Raw genomic sequence first — 12,783 nt, forward strand, 5'->3', positions numbered from 1 at the left:
CTGGCCTGCGGTATGAGCTGGACCACTAATACTACAAATCCCACAATGCTTTGCTAGTGTGTTGGCGCGCAGTCAAAACCGGCAAGTGCTCCTTTTTTCTGTTGATAGTCATTGACAGCCATGCTCCAGTCACATCGGACAACTTCATTTCACAAACAAACACGGCCAAATGAAAGATGAACAACAGGAGCTTTCAAGACAGGCGGGAGGGAAAGATTATCTGTTAACGAATAGAAAGGTCAGACCTCCTTGTCTTGTGTGGGGAACAGATGTGGCTGTAACGAAAGAATATATCATAAGAAGACATTATATGAAATGGTTAAAGATTACATATCAGTTGCAGTTCATAAATTTGAGTTCGACTTTAATAATAAGGGATTGGATTTATCTGCGCTTTTCAAGACACCCAAAGCGCTTACATTGTGTCCATTATTCATTCACTCCTCATTCATACTTGGTGATAGTAAGCTACGTTGTATCCACAGCTGCCCTGGGGCAGACTGACAGAGGCGTGGCTGCCAGTTCGCGCCTACGGCCCCTCTGACCATCACCGGGATCATTCACGCGCATTCACACACCAGTGGAGCCACACTGGAGGCAAGGAGGGTGAAGTGTCTTGCCCAAGGACACAACGACATTTTTGGCTGGTGGGAGCAGGGATCGAACCGCCAACCCTTCGATCATTGGACGACCCGCTCAACCACCTGAGCCACTGTCGCTTTACTTCACTGCTTCATTTTGGCCCGAGGTGAATTTGAGTTTGACACCCCTGACTTACTGCTCGGTTACCATTTTGTGGCAAATTGTGAAATTAGTCGATTTCTTATATTTTCCAACTACGGTATATTAGAAAAGAAAACTTTAGCGCGAGAAATCTTCACACACGTTACAAGGTTAAGTCTACAAATAAAACTGAGGTTTTGTTCACCTTTGACCTTGGGAAGAGGGGATCGCCATCTTGAATTTAAAAAAAACTTTCAGTACCATCTACAAATTTAGATTTCTCTCAGGGATTTTGACCTGTGGCCTTCCAACCCATTGAGCATCATTGGGAAGCTACTTACAGATTTTGAACAGCGTTAGCGTGACAAGCTCTCACAAAAGTGGCGTTTCCCTGTTGTTTACATATTTTTCACTAGAATATTGTGAAAGTTCAATACATGAATTGTTAGCTCAAGCCGAAGGACGCGAAATGAGACGTGTGGGAACAGTGTTTGTGTTGTGTACATGTTGACATGTGGACATTTTTGCAGCCAACAGGGGCCCAAATGATTTCTTTATGAACAAATAATCTATGCTCTTGTGTTTATGATCATAATGTAATACTACTATTGTAACACAGAGTAAATTAATCCTAAAAGATGGGGCCATCTATAAAGGGATCAGGAATTAAAGAACAAATCATTCATATTTTTGCTAGGTTTCATGAAAAACACAGTAAACGTTTACCTCCATGCAGCAGCTAACGTCTAAGCACAGGAACTGAGGTGACGTGTCCACAACAATGGCATCCAAATGGACAGAGACAGAAAATCTCATTTAACCCTTGTTCTATCTTAGATGACCCCACCCTTACATTGACGTGTTCTCCCTACCATGACAAAGGTGGATAAAGGTGGGAAGATTTCATGTAATCCATGGACACCAGTGAAGATCACAGATCATTGAAGAAGAAAGTTTCAGAGCACTGTCTAGTGGGTCTAGATGACCCAACTCCCAATGTTAAAGTGCCCAGGATAGCACAAGGGTTAAAGCTCTGAACATTTCAGGACTTGGACAGATCTGTGGTCCTGCAACACAACCAACCATGACCAAAAAAAAACAAAAAAAAACAAGGACATCCCTATCGATTCAGTTACAATAATCACATAAAAAAACAATGAATGAAAAAGCAATTCTAAGCACTCTATTTCTGGCTATTTCATCATTTTTTTTGTGCTTCGACTGAATTTCTCCAGTTTCTGAGTTCAGGTTTCGGAGGAAAAGCTCTGCTTCATTTGTTCATGTGTACGAGGAGATGCCTCCACTGGCCCTGAGCAAAATATGGGCTCCGAAAATACAGGATGTTTTGTCTTTTTTCACACCTTATAAAACACTCCTGTCTGCTGTAAAGGAGCTCCTTTCAGGCCTCTGTTCGTGTCTGTAGGAAATGCATCATATTGTCAGTTTTTTCAACACTTTAATGTCTGATCCATGCCGAACACTCTGTCACATGAGCCCTAAAGTAATGTGAAAACGAAGATACACACTCTATGATTTATGACTGAGGACACTTAAAGCTTAAAAATAAAATCACGTGGTCAATAAAGGATCAGATGAAGATCCACATGAGACATTTAGAGCGAGTCCATTATTTGATGAATGAAAAATGACTGGAACTGTGGTTTCTTGTGTAACAATTTACAAAGTGAGGTCGAGTTTCAGATCTGCCAAGCTTTAATTTGATCATTTTTAAAAAATTGTTTGGCATATGACACGAAAAATTGACACTATCTATTGTTTTGCAGTTGATGGTTGCAAAACAAGCCCAAAGTACCATTATTTCCCTTTTGCCGTTGTTTGTAAATCTTGTGCTATCCTAGGCACTTTAACGTTGGGAGTTGGGTCACGTAGACCCACTAGACAGTGCTCTGAACCTTTTTTCTTCAATGATTTGTGATCCTCACCAGTTTCCATGGATTACATGAAATCCTCTTCATCTTTATCCACCTTTGTCATGGTGGGGAGAACACGTCAATGTAAGGGTGGGGTCATAGGATAGCACAAGGGTTAATAGCTGCGGATCCACACTTTCATGTTTTCCACCCTAAACAACATTGCTGTTGTTTCTTCCGCTTTTTTAAGAGTTAAAATGAGTGATGTATTGGTGCCAGTATCGGTATCAACCAATATTTGCATAATTTGAGGTTATTGGTATCGGTCCGATATTAAAAAATCTACCGATGTGGTTCTGATTGTTTTAAGAGACACTTTATTCTTTACATCTATATGTGATCCTAATAGATCCCTGGCACTGCAGTTTTTTTTTTACAGACATAGCCAGTAATTGACTGTTTCCTGGTATATTTTATTTTTGATAGGGATACATGTTGTTCCTAATAGATCCCCTGACAATGGGAAGGTTGTGGTTTACAGTTATGTCCAGTTTTCATAACTACAGTCTGACTGTTTTCAAATCTATTCTCAATTTTAAAGTGATACCTGTTCCGATGAGATGCCATTCTGTATGTTAAAAATGTCGAGTACATGGTGCTTGTACAGCAAAAGAAAAGTTGTATGTTTCTAATAAAGAAACAAAAAGGAAATCTAAACTTTGTGTTACTGTAGACACTTATATCTAGATATCGGTATCGGCCACAGATGCAGGGGAAATGTCGGTTATCGGTTTTGGTCTGAAAAAATGATATTGGCCCATTTCTAAAAAAGAGCACGGTACATTGCGTGACATTCAGTTGGTAAATGAATTCAAAGCAACTTTGAAAAATCTTTACAACTGAAGGCAGTGAAATAGTGTCTTGACTAAAGAGACAATGAGTGTCTAGTCGGGTTTCTAGCCCCTGACGGATTCACTGGTCTCTTGGGTGCAGAGATCAGAGAGCTGCACCCAAATCCAGTCCTACCAGATCTTTTTAGTCTGAACTATAGTTTACTTTCCTGAAAACATCAGTTCTATCTGTTCAAGTGGGCCAAATTTGAACTCCATCATTAAATGTGGTTCACTTGCAGGTGAAATCTGATGCAGTTTTCTACAGTGTGGATGCAAGCAGAAGATCCAATGAAAGGAGGTAAATAAGAGACTGCGCTGGAAACACAACAGTGCAAACATGAGGGAGATGGATTAAATAAGTGCTAAACTGACTTTAGGGCAAAGTTCTGAGAGGTACAGATGTTGGTTGATTCATAGTAACAGAACCAGCACCGTTTTCCAGCTGTGTTTTCGACTATCTGGTGCTTTTACCTCCATGATCAAAGCTTATTTCAAGCACTTTTTGTAACTTTGAGGTGTTTTTTTTAATGCAACTGCTTTCAAATGGGGACTGTAAATGTTAATCAAACAGCAAACAAAAAAACAGAAGTAAATGTTCTTAGTCTTTTCTGTCCAAATCTCTTCTTTAGAATACAAGATTGTTCATGGAAAGAAGAGGCAAAGACATCCAAAGAGGACTTTTATGTGGAAGCAAAAAAGAAATAGAAGTTGAAAGGACCGGTGAGACTTTTAGAGGGACCTTTTACTTTTGGATAAATTGGTACCAGGAGGGATTAACAATAGGCTTCATACATTTGCACTTGTCATCAATTTTCTTACGGTACGATGGCATGCAGGTTGTTTGGAAATGGCCTGATACCCTTCCTCCGGCTGATTGTAATCTGATGAATTTCCTTTTTGGCATTTTGTTGATGCACACTTCAGTGCTCCTGAGCACCAAACTGCCAAATTGGCTGCTTTTGCTTTGCTGCAGGACTTTGTTTTCCAGTGCAGTGTAATCTGCACAAGCAAAAACTCTCCCATTAACTGCTTCTAAAACAAAACTTCAACATATTTATTTGGATGCAAGAAAGTTTGGGTTTGGCATAGAATTATATAAAACCAAAAATAAAAGCAGCAATCATTTTTTCCTATTTTCTCAATTTTTCCTGTTCGTTCTTTTCTGTTACTTTCATTTACCTTCAATAGAAGAATAACACACAAATCCAGTTTAAAAAAACAAACAGATTCTCTCAGTTAAAGTAGCTGCACATTGTAAAATGGTTGAGAGTGAATGGCCTCTCCTTTATGTCAATTTTCAGTGTAAACAGAAAGCATTTCAGCAGCTTTGTCTTACCAGGAGGCCTCTTATTCAGCGACTGACGTGTCAGCTGTGGATTCTCTGGCTTCGTCAGTGGCCCACTAGTGAATTTATTCTCAAACACATGCAATAAGTCAGCAACAATGGTGCGTAGCACAAGATTTATTTGATTAACCTGAACTGAAGTGGAACAGTGGCCAAAATGCATTAAAATGTCATTAAAAAAGCAACAAGTTCTGTTTTTATCATTTAAATAAAAATGCTTTGTGCCAACATATCCTGCAAAATAATAATATAAAAAAAATCACAGAAAACGTTTACCTTCATTCATTCATTTTCTGTACCGCTTTGTCCCTTTCGGGGTCACGGGGTTGCCGGAGCCTATCCCGGCTACTTGGGCGTAGGCAGGGGATGCCCTGGACAGGTCGCCAGTCTGTCGCAGGGTAGAATGTCCACAATCACACATCCATGCACTCTCACACTCACACCTATGGACAATTTAGAGTTGCCAATTAACCTATGAAGCATGTTTTTGGACAGTGGGAGGAAGCCGGAGATCCCGGAGAAAACCCACGCATACATGGGGAGAACATGCAAACTCCACACAGAAAGGTCCCCAATTGATGTATTTTTCATTTCCCCCAGCCGGGACTTGAACCAGGTGCCTTCTTGCTGTGAGGCAAGAGCGCTAACCACTGCGCCACCGTGCAGCCCCGAAAATGTTTACCTGTTTTAGATAAATCATGAATAAAGTCTGATTAAAAACAGATCTAGTAGCTTTTAAAGCTAACATTTAAAGTCCTCTTCTGAAAATAAATCATGTTTGTTTTGATTTTTATCAAGTATGTGTGGCATTTTTCTTATGAAAAAGAACAAATGTAATAAAAAATAATTTTATTTTTGCATTTCTGAGTATTTCTCCTTTAAAATTGCTGTCAATCAAAGTGTTGCAGAGACGCTTGGTTTGAATTAATGATCCGTTTTGACGTTGTACAATGACCCAGGAGCGCATGCGCATGGCACAAGCTCCCTGATCTGCTTCTTCCAGTGTGCTCACTCATGAGCTCAGGTGTGGGAGAAGAGAAGATGGCACATTGCTGCACATATTTTAAATGCATCCAAGCCTGGATTTTGTTGTTGGCCACTCTATCTAAAAATTTAACTTAAAGTTAAAGTCCCAAATGTGTTTTCTGCACTTGTTTTCTTGCTCTGACCGAGTTTGAAGGGTTGCTGTCCCGCATTAACCAGAAAAGGTAAAAATAAAAACAAGAATAAAATCAGGGGACCTTTTTTTTAATAGTTCGATGAAAAATAAAAAAGTTCAGGCATAGTGATCAGGATCGCTCCAGTGCCATTGGCCCTGCGACAGACTGTCCAGGGTGTCTCCGGTTGCTGTTGGGCAATTTGGTTCAGACGGGCACCAAGTTGCGCCACAGGACTTCAGATCGCGTCTATGCCATCACATTAACATTGAATCTGGTCGCCTCTGCGTTCGGTTCATAACCTGTAATCCTAAACTTAAACCTTCCTCTAGGTCCGTGCGGCCAAAACAAAAGTTCAGCACTGGCCGCACATATTTGGAAAATTACGTACAAATAGTCAAGTTCTTTCCTGCATTTCATTTTATTTGCTGTGCAAGTGAATTCAACAATCTGCATGTGCTTGCCCCAATTTCGTTCTGAGCCACAGCCAGTGCTGCTTGCTGCTGCAATGTAGCTTAAATTATGATGTAATTAAAAGCATTTTTCATGGACTTAAAGTTCTTTTTTGTGTGTAATTTTACCAAACAGCAGCATCTGGTACACACATTCATTTTGTCATTCCACGCAGTGTTCAAAAAGTGTTGATTTGGAACCAAAAATATGTCACTTTTCACAGTTTCTTCATCACTAAGGACAAACATTTGAAAATAGAGACTGTCAGTCGGTGTCGTTTGTCTCACTCATGCAAGACACACTTTGCAGAAAGGGAAGCTCAAGGGCGGGGCTACTCAGCTCAGAACAAATGGCCTCGCCCATATTGATTTTGGAAACAGAGGCTTCAGATAGACATGAAATATGGCAAATATGGCTTTTTAAGATATTTAGGTTGTGGGATTTTGGTTTTAAACACCATAATCATATTTTAAAATATGACTGGTGACATTTTTATAAAAAAATATCTTTAAGTCAACAGCCAACTTTTCTTAGTTCATATGGGTTTCAACTGGTTTCAACTCTCCTGCACGAGGAGCATTTGACCAGACCAAATGGATGCTCATGCAGCTCTGCTGAAGGTTTATCTGTCTTTTAGTCTGCAAAAGTGATTTTTTAGCAGTTTTCTTCAACAGGGTCTTCAAGCTTCTTCAAATTTTAAAAGGTGGCTGCAGGTCAAATGGATCTACAGCTACACTAAAACTATTGCTGCAGCCAAATCTGACTGTTACTTTGGATAATCACAATATCCTCAAAACCCTGCAGACAATCATGCATCGACTGAACGTTCCTGAATTTATCAGCCAAAGCAACCAAAATAAGGTGTAGACTCACTGTTTAAAATGCAACACACAACTACTTTTTCCTGTTTAACTGGAAGTCATTTTCTTCAGAAAATGTCCTTTTAAAAAGACATTTCTGTTTTCTTCACACCTGTTTGGTGCCACAATCTTCTAAATGTGATAGTGATTTGGTGATTTCTTTTTAATTATGTAACTTGTGAAAGCCTGTTGGAAAGGTAGTGCTCAAGCTTCAACTTTAGACTGATGTTTCCTGCAGCTTGATCCATTATAGTGTCACTTCCGTGCCCTAACATTGGGATTACTGTCATGGTGCCTCTGTCAGCCCCGCCCCTCTCTGCCCTGGCTGTTGCCACTCACCTCATCAGCCTGCTGCCTTCTTAAGGAGATCCACAGCCAGCATTCGATGCCAGTTCGTTGCTCCTCCATGGTGCTTGTCTGGTCGCTTATGTTTATGCCAAGTAAGATATTCCTGTTTAGTAACCTTGCCTCACGCCTCGCTTCCAGGATTCAATCTTGACGAGTGTTACCTGGGATTGCCTCCGGAATCGCGTGTTCTCTCCACGCTCTCCCCGCCTGCTGTTCATGCCCTCTCAGCCTCCACCGAAGCCCTCCACCCACGTCACGTCTTCTCGCCACCTGCGTACAGTCTCAAGCTGAAGACATCGCCTCCAGAAGTTCACCTACGAGAGCAAATAAATATAATTACTTGCTTAAGAACTCTCCTGTGTTCCTTCCGGGTTCCAGCACCTGGGTCTGTCTCGAAGTCTCGAAAAACCATGACAATTACGTTCACAGGCTTGCGGGCAGTCTTGCTTTACGTTCATCCAACCCAAAAGCAAAATAAAGATGGATTGTCATCTTGTTTTTTGGTTTTAATCATTGTTATTTTTCTGGAGGTGTTGATAGAGGTCTTACTGTGTTGTTAAAAAGACACTCTCAACATAAGGAATTTTTCCGTTCTCCAATTACTGAGGTGCATTTGCAGACACAGGGGGTTTGCTGTGATGCACAGAAATATCAAGCATGTTTGTTGGTGTCAAATGTAAAATAAAATGATGCAATACATACAAGTCTACCTGCAATACACTTGCTGTGAGCATTAGATAAAACTACAAAGAGGAAAAATTTCTTTTTGGAGCAAGACCTTAGGTATTTTGTGAAGTTGGGATGTTTCATACAAACAGGAAATTATCTTAGATGTAACAAGCCAAGTAGTGGTACTTAGGAGAACTGACCTGGCTGCAGCTGCTTCCATTTTCTACTGTTCCAACTATTGCCCATTTGCTGAAACCTTTTTACCTGAATTTGTTGTTTATAAATGCAGATGGAAAATATGATTTTTGGTGTTTACCTGCCAGAATAACCAGGCTTTCTCTCAAGAATTGACATAATTTTCCAAACACCCCATCCTGGTTACAGGTTTCAGGTCAACATAAGATGATGTGAAACCAGGACCCTCATGCTAACCCAGTTAGTAACATGAATGTAAATGCTCCCAGTGAATTTAACCAACCTTAAAGCTTTTTCACTGATCGAAGGGTTTACCTGGAACGCTCAGAGGCTCTTCAGAACACACCAGCTGTTTTGCATTTAGATACAAGTGTTAACAAGCTGGCAGCAAGTTATTCATGAAGATGATGAGGTGATAATTAAAAAAAAAATTCAGGCTCCCTTTTATGCAGTAAATGCTTGAAAAGGATGCCATGAAAACTCAAAGCATGTGAGGAGATCTCAAATAATTATTTCTCTCTATGTGAATGTTTGTCTTTCCTGGAGCTTTTCCTACAGCAGGTTCTTCTCACAGTCTCACACTTTTCAGAGTTTCCAAATCACTGGTTCAGTTTTCCTATTGTTGAGTTAATCTGTCTTATAAGTTAATTATATTATGATGTTTTGTTTTTTTCCAAATTATTTTTAACTGGGAGCGCTACAGTTGACTAAAAGCGGACTAAGAGGAAGCCACGTTTTTTTGTGTGTGAAAGTTGACGGCATTGTGTCTCTTTGCTTCATCTGAGCAACAAAAATATCATAACAGTTAAAAACCATCTTCTAAACCTGCTAAATTCCTTTCAGGGTCATAGGGTTGCTGGAGCCTATCCCACCTACGTACCCTAAGTCGTCTGTCTGTCTGTCCGTAGGTCAACCTACCTACCCACCAACCAAATATCTATCTATCTATCTATCTATCTATCTATCTATCTATCTATCTATCTATCTATCTATCTATCTATCTATCTATCTATCTATCTATCTATCTATCTATCTATCTATCTATCTATCTATCTATCTATCTATCTATCTATCTATCTATCTATCTATCTATCTATCTATCTATCTATCTATCTATCTATCTATCTATCTATCTATCTATCTATCTATCTATCTATCTATGTCTCATTGGATACCAGTGGTTTCATGAACGTCTTTTCCACATTTAATGTCAAATCTTTGCAGGAATTTAGAGAAAATTCCAAAACCTAATTATTTTCATGACTGACAGAGAACCCTGCAGCTTTCATTTAGTTTTTCTTGCGTTTTACGGCATGAAGAGCGAAAAGCACTTTAACAGGAGACATTAGGCAGCATGGGTGCAGCGAACAGGTTTTCAAGAGTCTGCTCGATCAGCTAGATGTGACACCAAAAAACGCTGACGAGTGTAGGCGCGGAACCAGCAACACATGCGGGTCACGGTCCCTCTGGGTCGGTTTTCCAGACCCTTTAAGACTTGCTTCAGAAAAGTGTGACCCTAGCCTGACTTATTACTGTAACTTCCTCTGCACTCCCCTATGCGCTGCAAACCATGATTACTACTTAGCGCCACATCAACTAGCAAGCTTGTTACAGAGCCTGCTGTGTGTGCATGTCTGCCAGTGTGTGTGTAATGTGTGCACCGGTGCTGCTGGCCCTTCTGGACGGCTTAGGGCTTCAGGAATGAATGGAATGTTGTTGTACGCACACACAGACAAGCTCTCCGCATTTGTTTCAAAGTGAGATGGTTTTACTTTCCGTTCGCCCGAACCGTCAGTGGGCGGTGGATGTTTGCAGGTTTTGGAGCTGGGGAGTGACCAGCTGTGTTGTGAAACAGCCATTGTTGACTTTAAATGTGAGTTTCTCATTGATATAGGACAAGAAAAAAAAAACACAAAAAAATCTTGATGTGTTAGATTTTTCAGTAATCTCTCAGTCCCGCTCTGTCTAAAAGAAGCCAACCTGCATCAACTAACTAAGTTATCAGGTTTGTTCTCAGCTGTTTCTCCGGATCTGCCTCTGTGCTCGCACACAAAAGCACAAAAGATCATTTGTTGTTCACTCCTGAACAAAAGAAAGAAGTATTCCTTTTTTTTTCCCTTCCTCTTGTCGTCATGCCGGTTTTTCTAACACCAAGTGTGGGTGGTAAAGAATGAGTTTACACAAAAGGCGCACACACTCCTGGCTGACAGAACGAGAGCCGCAAGGAAGTTTAAAGTCCCTGAATCGGCTGGGTTGCATCATAAAGCAGTTGAAGTAGCAAACACAACCCAGCAAAAAAATAAATAAAGTCATCTGAAACCCCCCCTACGTGTTTGTCCCTTCAGTCTACGGACTCTTTGGGGGTAATTTTAAGTTCGGGACTGATTCACCTGCAGTGAAGGCGACATTCAAGCAGAAGGAGGTTGTCTGAACATTTTAATTCCTCTCCAGCCATCAGTCAAATGGGGGGGGGGGCGACGATGGAAGCTCTTGCAGGCCTCTGCCTCACCTAGCGGAGAGCTTGATGGCTTGTTGCTCTAAGTCGGCCTGCCTTTAAATATTTAATGGCCTCGGAGAGGGAGATAAAAAGACAGTCAGGGTGGCTGATGTATTGATCGGCCACAGAGAGGAGGGAGGGAGGCATGGAAGAAAAACGAGAGGTGGAGAATTAATGGACGAAGAGACTAAAGAGAATTAGCCTTGGTTAAGTGCTGATGTGTTTGCTCACTATTCAGCTGGTTTTGTACTTTTGAACAAGACAACACTAATAAAAGAGGTTAAACAAAAGCTTAGATGGAAGTCTAAACAAATGGCAGAGACACGCGTTTTAGATGTATCCTTCACAACGTCTGCAGCTGGTTTTTTGGGGTGTGGGAGGGCTTCCTTCAGTTTGCTGCTGCCTTTGACACTACAGAACAGGGCTGCTCACCCCTGGTCCTCGAGATCTACCAGCCCGTTTTCCAGCTCTGACTGCTTGTTGCTGATTACCTGGACCAGGTGTGTTCATCCTGTCAGGATGTGGAGACATCAGATTGAGCTGATCAGCAGCTGGCAGGGCTTGGAGATCTGGAAAACGGTCAGGGTGGCAGATCTCGAGGACCAGGAAGGGCAGCCCTGCCACAGGGAGAAAGCTTTGTGCAACTGACTGTCCATCCATCTAAGTTCTGAACACACTGAATCCCTGAGGATTATTGGGTTGTTGGAGCTACTGTTGAGCACAAATCCCGACGAAATGCTCAAATTATGCCTCTGGACTTGATATCGCGTCTGTACATTGACTTATCATTGAAACTGACAGCGTTCGGTGTGAACGCAGCACGATAGGTCTCAATTTCCTTGAAGGGACACACACGCACTCACAACAGGGACAGTTTGGAATCAGTTACCTCGTGCATCTTATTTGGTGGAGTGGTTAGCGCTCTCGTCTCACAGGGCGCTGGTTCTCCCCGTGTATGTGTGGACAGAGAGCTCTCAGCAGGAGGGAAGGGCGGATGGGGTGGACTTGCTCCATGGCAGAGGTGAATTTCTGATGAACTCCTGCCGCTCTGCAGGAACTATGTCCTAGAAAACGACACAGGTTTTTGGACTTTGGTTAAAAACATAATTACAATAGAAGATCAGAAAAAGCTTTTGTCATGGAAAAATAAAAGGTCAGTAATTTATCATAGTTCCTACTTTTTAAAGTTTCATTTTTTTAAAATTAAATTTAGGTTTCTGGAGTTTTGTTTTGTTTTCTAAATTGTAACGTTATTATTATTATTATTTTTTTATTTGTTGTTTTATTAAATTATCATTAAATGCTTTTTAAATTGTCGTCGCAATGTTTATTACGTTTTTGCTTGGAGTGATTTTTTTTTAAAATGTGATTTGCACATCAGGGCCACCATAGATAAGCACACCAAGACTCTATAAGAAAAACAAAACACAGATTTTTTCAGACATTGAACAAGACCATACACACAATACAATAGCACAATATTAGTGGAAAACATATGTACAATGGTTATTTACAATAAAAAGCGAGTCTAAAAAACCCAAGAAAAACAACAATAACATCAATGTCTGCAGGACTGGTTTGTTTTCAGCCATTGTTTGGAAGGTAGGGTCATTTTTACAGTTTCTAATGTGCTGTGGCAGCGTTTTCCACAACTTTGTACCTTTGATTGACACCACTGTTTGGCTGAATATAATCCTGCGCCTTTCAACATTACAGTCCACTAGAGTTAAAGCCCTGGTGCCTATTCCGGCATTTGTTTTATTTACTTATAA

This window comes from Oryzias latipes, chromosome 1, assembly GCF_053564925.1.
Source record: "Oryzias latipes strain Hd-rR chromosome 1, Olatipes_Hd-rR_3.1".
Classification (NCBI taxonomy): domain Eukaryota; kingdom Metazoa; phylum Chordata; class Actinopteri; order Beloniformes; family Adrianichthyidae; genus Oryzias; species Oryzias latipes.